The sequence below is a fragment of the Prosopis cineraria genome, unplaced genomic scaffold, assembly GCF_029017545.1.
Source record: "Prosopis cineraria cultivar Desert tree isolate PC_DT_omini unplaced genomic scaffold, ASM2901754v1 PC259, whole genome shotgun sequence".
NCBI classification, from domain to species: Eukaryota; Viridiplantae; Streptophyta; class Magnoliopsida; order Fabales; family Fabaceae; genus Prosopis; species Prosopis cineraria.
In genome coordinates, this window is record NW_026555586.1 from 43,446 (window position 1) to 51,301 (window position 7,856).

A 7,856-nucleotide genomic window follows, 5' to 3' on the forward strand; every position below is an offset into this window, starting at 1 on the left:
CTTCAATGCTCAACTTTAATATTTTTAGTACTGATATGAAAGAAGAAATTAAGTTTTAGTGCTGAAAACATAAAAGATTAGTATTGAAATATTAAGTATGAGAAATGAATTAAATTTTAAAAAATGAATATTGAAAATGTTATGGAAAGAGTATTGAAAATATTACAATATAATTGAGTATTGAGAATATCAAATATGATACTTACAAAATGAGTTAAGATACATTTTACTCCTGAATTTTTCTTAAAGAATAGTTTTATCTCTATACTAATAATTGAGGCAATTTTATCCTAAATTATTTTTTTACATAGCAAAAAAGCCCTTCTACAAAGTGTCTAACGCTCTTTGAAAAAATAGTTTAAGGATAAAATTACCTCACTTATAAGTACGTAGATAAAATTGCTCCTCGAAAAATAATTTAGAAGTAAAAAGTGCACCCTTACTCTTAAAAAATTAACTAAGAATTCTAATTCCAACCACAACCCATGGTGCATTTTTGGACTATCAAAAATTCATAGTCCTTACTTAAAATTAATTGTTTTAAAAGGTATTTATCTTAATTAAAACTTAACATTGTATAATTTGGCTCTCAAAGGAACATAGTATTTCGTTCAAAGTACAAATTATTAGTTGGCTTCTCTATCATAATTCATAAAAATTCTTTTTAAGCAAAATGCATTTGAGTTAACTGGTCAAGATAGTTGGATTAGTTTATCTTTGAGATCTTGAGTTTGAGTCCTAAAATATACACCCACATTAAATAAATATATTAAAGACGTCTTTAAGGTATCCTTGGGGCTATCGTAGATAATAATGATTGTACATAATGGAGTTTGGATTAATCTAAGCAAGTAATATCTTATATTTTTTTTTTGGATATTGGGCAATGGAATTAAAAAAATGCTTTTTTATGTGGTCAATTCTGTTCGGCTGATCAGTTAGTGATCCAATAATGAGAATAGTGCATCCAAAATTTAAACGTTTTAAACTATATGGAATTTGTTCATTATTCAAATTTTCACATGATCCACACACAGAAGACGTAGAATATTACACTCACGCATTTGAATCGAATAAAATCCATGCGTATATTCTTTCTCTCTCTGTTTTTTTTTGTGTGATATATAATAATTCTTTAATATTGTGCCATTGAAGATGATGATGGATGACGAGCCCAGCAGCTGTAATAAACTACATATATAATATAAAAGGAAGAGTTTGGCATTGTTTGCTTAATAAGGGAGTCAATTACTGACTTGACTGGCCGGGTTAATCGGGTGAGGGTCAAAAACTAGCAACGGCGCCGACCGGGATTATTTGAGACGAAATTAAAAATTAGGTTTATTTATTTTCTTTTCATTTTTGATGGCTGACAGTGGAAAACTCTATTAAAGGAGAGTCAATTGATGAGGTGGGCAAAACATCCAGGTGGCAACAATATATTGGAGGAAAGTATATCAAGGACATAAACTTCAGTTTTGCAATATTGTGGTTTACAATTCGTTTTAGAGCGTACAACAAATTCCTTATTTGCAAATCAAAGACATTAATATTTGTATTATTATATTGCTTCAGTCAGACCTCATAACTTATGTCCAATCCCCAATGTTTTTTCTTCTGATTTTTCACTATTCAACAAGAAAATTAAAGCACAGAAAGTATATATATCTTGCAATAATTATAACCATGAGCTAGCCATGAGTTCATTTGAACACACTTTTACTTGAATATTTTTGCTAATTTATTTGAACATTTAGTCATATATAAGTTTTGTTCCTTCTATATAACACCGTGAGCCATGATATATATATTCAAATAGTCTGAGAAGATATTCAAATAAAGGGTTTTATATATTCTTCAGTTGGAGAAGCTAGTGTTTGGAAGATAATTGGCATTAGTATTAGAATATATGTATTGATAAAGTCTCACATTGACTAACTAAAAAATGAATTGAAGGTATATAGGTTTAAGTTAAGTTTTACTCCCTTTATTAAAAAATATAAAACATTTTTTGAAGAATTAAATATTTAAAAATGTAAAATATTTTTAGTCTTTTGAGGTGTAATTGTTGTTTTTTTTCAAAAGTTCTCCTATTGATAATGATTTTATATTTATTATAAGGTACTTAATAGAAGTAAATATAAAAAGATAAGATTGATTGAAAAGTGAGCTATTACTTTATTAATGAATAAAATTTAATTAAAAATATTTTAAATTTTTGAACAAGTATCAAAATTTGATAAAAGCACATTGGATGGAAGGAGATCAACTGGTTGTGACCTCTGAGACATTAATAATGTTGCAGATATTGGCCACGGTGAATGCACCATATCAAAAAGTAAAAGAGAGAGAATTTCATCATTTCAAAAATAGAAAAAGAGAGAAAAAAAGAAAAGATAAGTTCTGCTATGATTTGTTTTGACTAATCTTGAGGAAGTGATCCAAAGCTTGGTAGTGGCCAAGAATCTTCAAGGTAAGTGGTTTTTAACAACTGCTTTCTCCTTTCTTGTGATTAGAAATTGAATTTTTGGCATTTTTAATTATCGTTGTTGAAAGTGAAAAAATACTTTTTTTTTAGTGTGTTTAATTGTTAATAGAAAATGAATCAATAAAATGTGATTTCTAGATGTTAAAATTCAATTACAAAAATTCAATATAAGGGAAACAATTTAAAAAGCAACAAATTTATAGGGATTAAAAGTATAGTTAAATTTTAAGGTGATCATTCTAATTAAAAAAAGCATTATTAATTAAATTAGTCATAAATAAAAATATATGTTTGTACTTTTATTTTTGTTTTCTTTTGCTTTTTTTTAACATAGCATGTGCTAATAAAAGTTGGGCATAAACAAACAAGAGACGTGACAAGAAAACTTGAAATCTGAACAAACTTGTAGGTTGGAATGAAGAATATTTTTCAGTGGATGCATGATTGATGCAGGTTACTTACAAAAGACCAACTTGTTTAATTCAAAATACAATTAATAATTATAGTCAACAGAGTTTGGCACGTCGTGTACGTAAATTCCAATGAGTTAGTCCAACATAATATTTTTAAAAATTCCTCTAACTATGTGTAAACGCATACATGCAAGCATATGTATACTTTCTACTTAGAACAATATTATAAATTAAAACCATTTTATATGTGATATATCCCTCCATTTTTCCCCCTTTTTTCTTTCTCTTTTTCTTTTTCTCGCTTTTTTCCCCTCTTTTTGGGAGAAAATCCAGGGTAAAATTAAATGATTAAAGGGAATGAGGATAATAAGGAAATTTCAAAAAGAGGGAATTTGAAAAATCAAAGGATTAGCAAAAATAAGAAGGAAAAAAAAAACTCTGCAATATCCAAAAGCCTAATAAATTAAATTTATTATCAAGGTACCATATCAAATAATTTAAACTTAAAATAATCTGAAATTGGAGCTTCTCTGTGATGATTATTGGCTCTAGGAAGATTCTGGATGGAAAGAACTCAGCAAAAAGTTTTGTGTGAAAATGTGAAGAAACAAGATCTGGAATTAAAAGTACAGTTATGGCTCAAAAAAGAAGCCTTTTGCTTTCAGAGTCAATTTGGCAATAAAAGTGAAGTGAGAACGTAGCTCTTACGCTAATTTATGATGTAGAATGAGAAAGGAGAAAGGGAGAAGAGGAGGGTAAAGAAGTGAAAGATAACAAAGAATTAGAGAGAGAAGGGGAAAGCTTAGAAAAGTAAGATAATATCAATTTTTATTCATACAAATAATGCATACGATACGAAAGAGTCAAGACTTTAGACATTATTAATAAACCTTAATCTAATCCTAAAAATAAATGCAAGAATATTTATAAAAAATCTAAAATTAAATGTAAATATTCTGAATGATACCATTAATCGACAAAATCCTATAAAAATAGCAATAAATGTAAAATTACCATAAGTAAAACAAAATACACATAAATCATAAATTCTAAAATGAATTTTCAAAATCTTCTAATTCATCTTTAAGGGTTTTTCTCTCTTTTCTTAATTCCATCCATAATACTTTTGACCAAAGAAAAGTTCATCAATAATAATTTTAAAAATACCTCGAGCTATACACATGAAACGCACACACGCACGTGTATGTTGTTCACTTGGCAACATTATAAAAGCATTTCATGTCCCTCCATTTTTCTCCACACATTTCAAACTCACACGCCCATGGCCATCGAAGTTCAGAAACTTTTGCTTCTTCTTCTTCCTCTATTCATCTCCATTTTCCCTTCGATTAGCCTCGAAGATGGTTTTGTTCAGTGTTTTTCCTCAAATACACCAAACCCTAATGCAACTTCACAAATCATATTCACTCAAAAAAATCCATCTTTCAAACCCATTCTTCAATCTTCCATAAGAAATCTCATGTTCTCACACAAATCAACACCAAAACCGATCCTTATTGTCACCCCACATAACATCTCTCACATCCAATCAGCCATAACCTGCTCCAAACAACAAGGTCTTCAAGTTAGGGTTCGATCTGGTGGTCATGATTATGAAGGTCTTTCTTATACATCCCACGAAGAAGAAGATCAACCTTTCATAATTCTCGATTTTTCCAACCTCAGATCCATAACTATAAACCTTGAAGACGAAACTGCTTGGGTTGAATCAGGAGCAACACTTGGAGAACTGTATCATGCAATTGCTAAAGCAAGCAGGGTTCATGGCTTCCCTGCTGGAAGCTGTCCCACAATAGGCATAGGAGGACATCTTAGTGGTGGCGGGTTCGGTACGATTTTCAGAAAATATGGTTTAGCAGCTGACAACGTAGTTGATGCTGTCATTGTAGATTCTCATGGCAGGTTACTGAATCGTACGTTAATGGGAGAAGATCTGTTTTGGGCCATACGAGGAGGAGGAGGATCAAGCTTTGGTGTTATAACTTCATGGAAAGTTAAACTAGTGCGTGTCCCTGAAACAGTAACAATCTTTGATATCTCTACACGCGTTGTTGAAGATGATGATGATGATGATTCTGTAATAACATTCATGAAATGGCAAGATATTGCAGATAAGCTTCCTGGGGAGATGTTTCTTCATGCAGTGATGGGAATTGAAAATGTGAATAGTTCATCGTCATCCTCTTCTAATAAAGCTGTGACAATTTCTTTCACTGGGCTGTATCTTGGAGAAGCTGACGTGGCAGTGAGTTTAATGAGCGAGAATTTTGCAGAACTGGTTTGCAGAGAAATAACTGTAAGCAAATGAGTTGGATTCAATCTGTTCTTTACTTTGCAGGCTTCTCAGTGAATTCCTCCATTGATTTGTTGACTCAAAGGAACCAAACATCTCGGATTAGTTTCAAAGCCAAATCGGACTATGTAACATCACAACAATCTATTCCTCTGTCCGGTTTAAAAGGGCTATGGAAGATTCTACTGCATGAGGACAATTCTCCATTGTTGATACTGACACCTTATGGAGGAAGAATGAGTGAGATTTCAGAGTCAGAATCTCCATTTCCACATAGAAAAGGGATCAATTATGGGATTCAATATATTGTGTCGTGGGATAATTCGAGTGATGATGAGAAATACTTGGAGATGATGAGAAGATTGTACGAGTACATGACACCGTATGTTTCGGAGAATCCGAGAAGAGCTTATTTAAATTACAGAGACTTGGATTTGGGAGTGAATAGAGATAAGAACACAAGCTATGAAGAAGCAAGAACGTCTTGGGGTTCCAAATATTTCAAGAACAACTTTGAGAGATTGGCTAAAGTAAAAGCTGCTGTTGATCTTGGCAACTTCTTCTGGAACGAGCAAAGCATTCCACCTTTAATCTGAGGATTTGTATAAATTCACTGATTTAATTAGTGTCTCAATTAATGTCATTATATTTTATTCCAGATGAAGTATACTTTAGCCCAATGATATTCATATGGTTGTAGATAAATGTTTGAAATGTATCCGTATAAAACTACAATTTAACTCAACATTTCATTTAAATTTAGTCATACAACATGGACACTCACTAAATGAGAAGATTTGGAACACAAAAATTCAGATCTCCTTAGTATCCCATAAGAGATTAGTCTATTATTGGCAGAGTATGCTCCTTGCGTCTCCCCAAAAACATTAAATAAAGCCAGACAAATTGTTGTCTCTGATTAGACGGGATTGAATAGTACATAACTTATCATCATAAATAATCAAATGAATTATATAAATATTACATCCCATGATTATTTTATTTTTAAATTTTTAAAAAATTATTAATTTTCTTAAATTATATTTTTGAAGACCGATAATAATATTTTTGCTAAATTAAAGAGAAAGCAACTTCTCACCTTGTTTCCAATTTTTTTATACTAATAAATGATATGTAATAAAAATCCCAAAAAAGTTATTTTCATCAATAAAATCAAAAAAATTATTTAAACTCATCCTATAAATTTAATTTTTTTAAAATACTCCTTTCAATCCAAAATATGAGTTATTTTTTGAAAAAATTTGCGTACCAATAAAATTTTTTTCTCATAATATGTATATATATATTGTTTTCCTTTTTCACCTTTACTCTTAATTACCAATCACACGGGATAAAAGTGAGAAATTATATATATATATATATATATATTAAATTGCTTATATTTTGAATTAAGATTAGTTAGAAAATGCTTATATTTTATACTAAAAGGAATAATATTTCATAAAATATTACCTCTAATGTTATATTTAACATAGAAAATCAGAGATATATTAAATTAATCATGACCCGGTCTGCTCATGATTCAACTATTGTGCCATCATTGACTCTTAATAACTACTATTCCTATTTCAATAATTATTTGATTTTTCAAAACCTTAATATTCATGTATTGAAAGAGTTTGAATCCTTGACCTTTGCTACCATTCACCTTTAGTACATATGAGTAGATGAGCTACTTTAAAAGTTTAAATGGAGTTAGCTTCCCCTCCGTTAGGGGAAGCCTTTCCCTCACCTCGTATGAGAGATGTTTATATTTAATTTGAATGAATTAAATTTAATGATTTTTATTTTTATTTTAAATTTATTAACATAAAAAATTTATAGGATCATTTTTATTAAATTTAGATTATCCATATTGAAAAATAAATTTATTAAAATTTTTTATAATTTATATAAATTTTTTATTTTTAAAAATAAAAATAAAAAACATTAAATCTAGACTATTTAGATTAAATCTAAAGGAGAGGTGTGGAGGAGGGCTACCCTTCCCTCCACCCTAAATGGCCTCTTTTTTAACCAAAACATGTGGCTTATATTTATAATTTATCAATAGTTTTTATATACAATGATCATGATCATGCGACATTTTTGATTTAATATGGATTAATACTGAGAGTAATAAAATTATAGATATCATAGACAAACAAAAGTATAAGTTTTCAACAACAAAAAAACGATATAAGTAATAAGATGTGAAATTAGAAATCTGAACAAACTCACACGACTTCTAAAGTCATATCGTTAGGCTAAGTTAGGTAATGAATACTTTTCAAACGTGAAAACTGGACCAAGATATTAACTAATGGTTAATTACTTATGAAGACCAACTTGTTTAATCAAGGGAGCTTAGGCCCGGAAAAAAGTGGAGAGAAAGCATACTCAATATTTTAATTACAGTGATTACATTTCATTAATACTTAAAAATTATTAATATATATTTTACTTTAAAAATTCAAAACAATTAACATATTTAGAAACACTCCTTATACCTTACTTGTAATTATAATGTCTTTTTCAAAAATTTGAAATTTAATATTTTTGAGCATTCTTTGACAAAATCATTGCCAACTATTTGATTAAATTAAACTATTGTTATCATGATATATAAAGCACTCATTGA

At 29.4% G+C, this 7,856-nt stretch overlaps 1 pseudogene; it reads left to right on the forward strand.

The window, feature by feature from the left end:
- Positions 1–4,154: 4,154 nt before the first annotated feature.
- On the forward strand, positions 4,155–5,920 carry LOC129296113 (berberine bridge enzyme-like 26; annotated as a pseudogene).
- Positions 5,921–7,856: the final 1,936 nt, after the last annotated feature.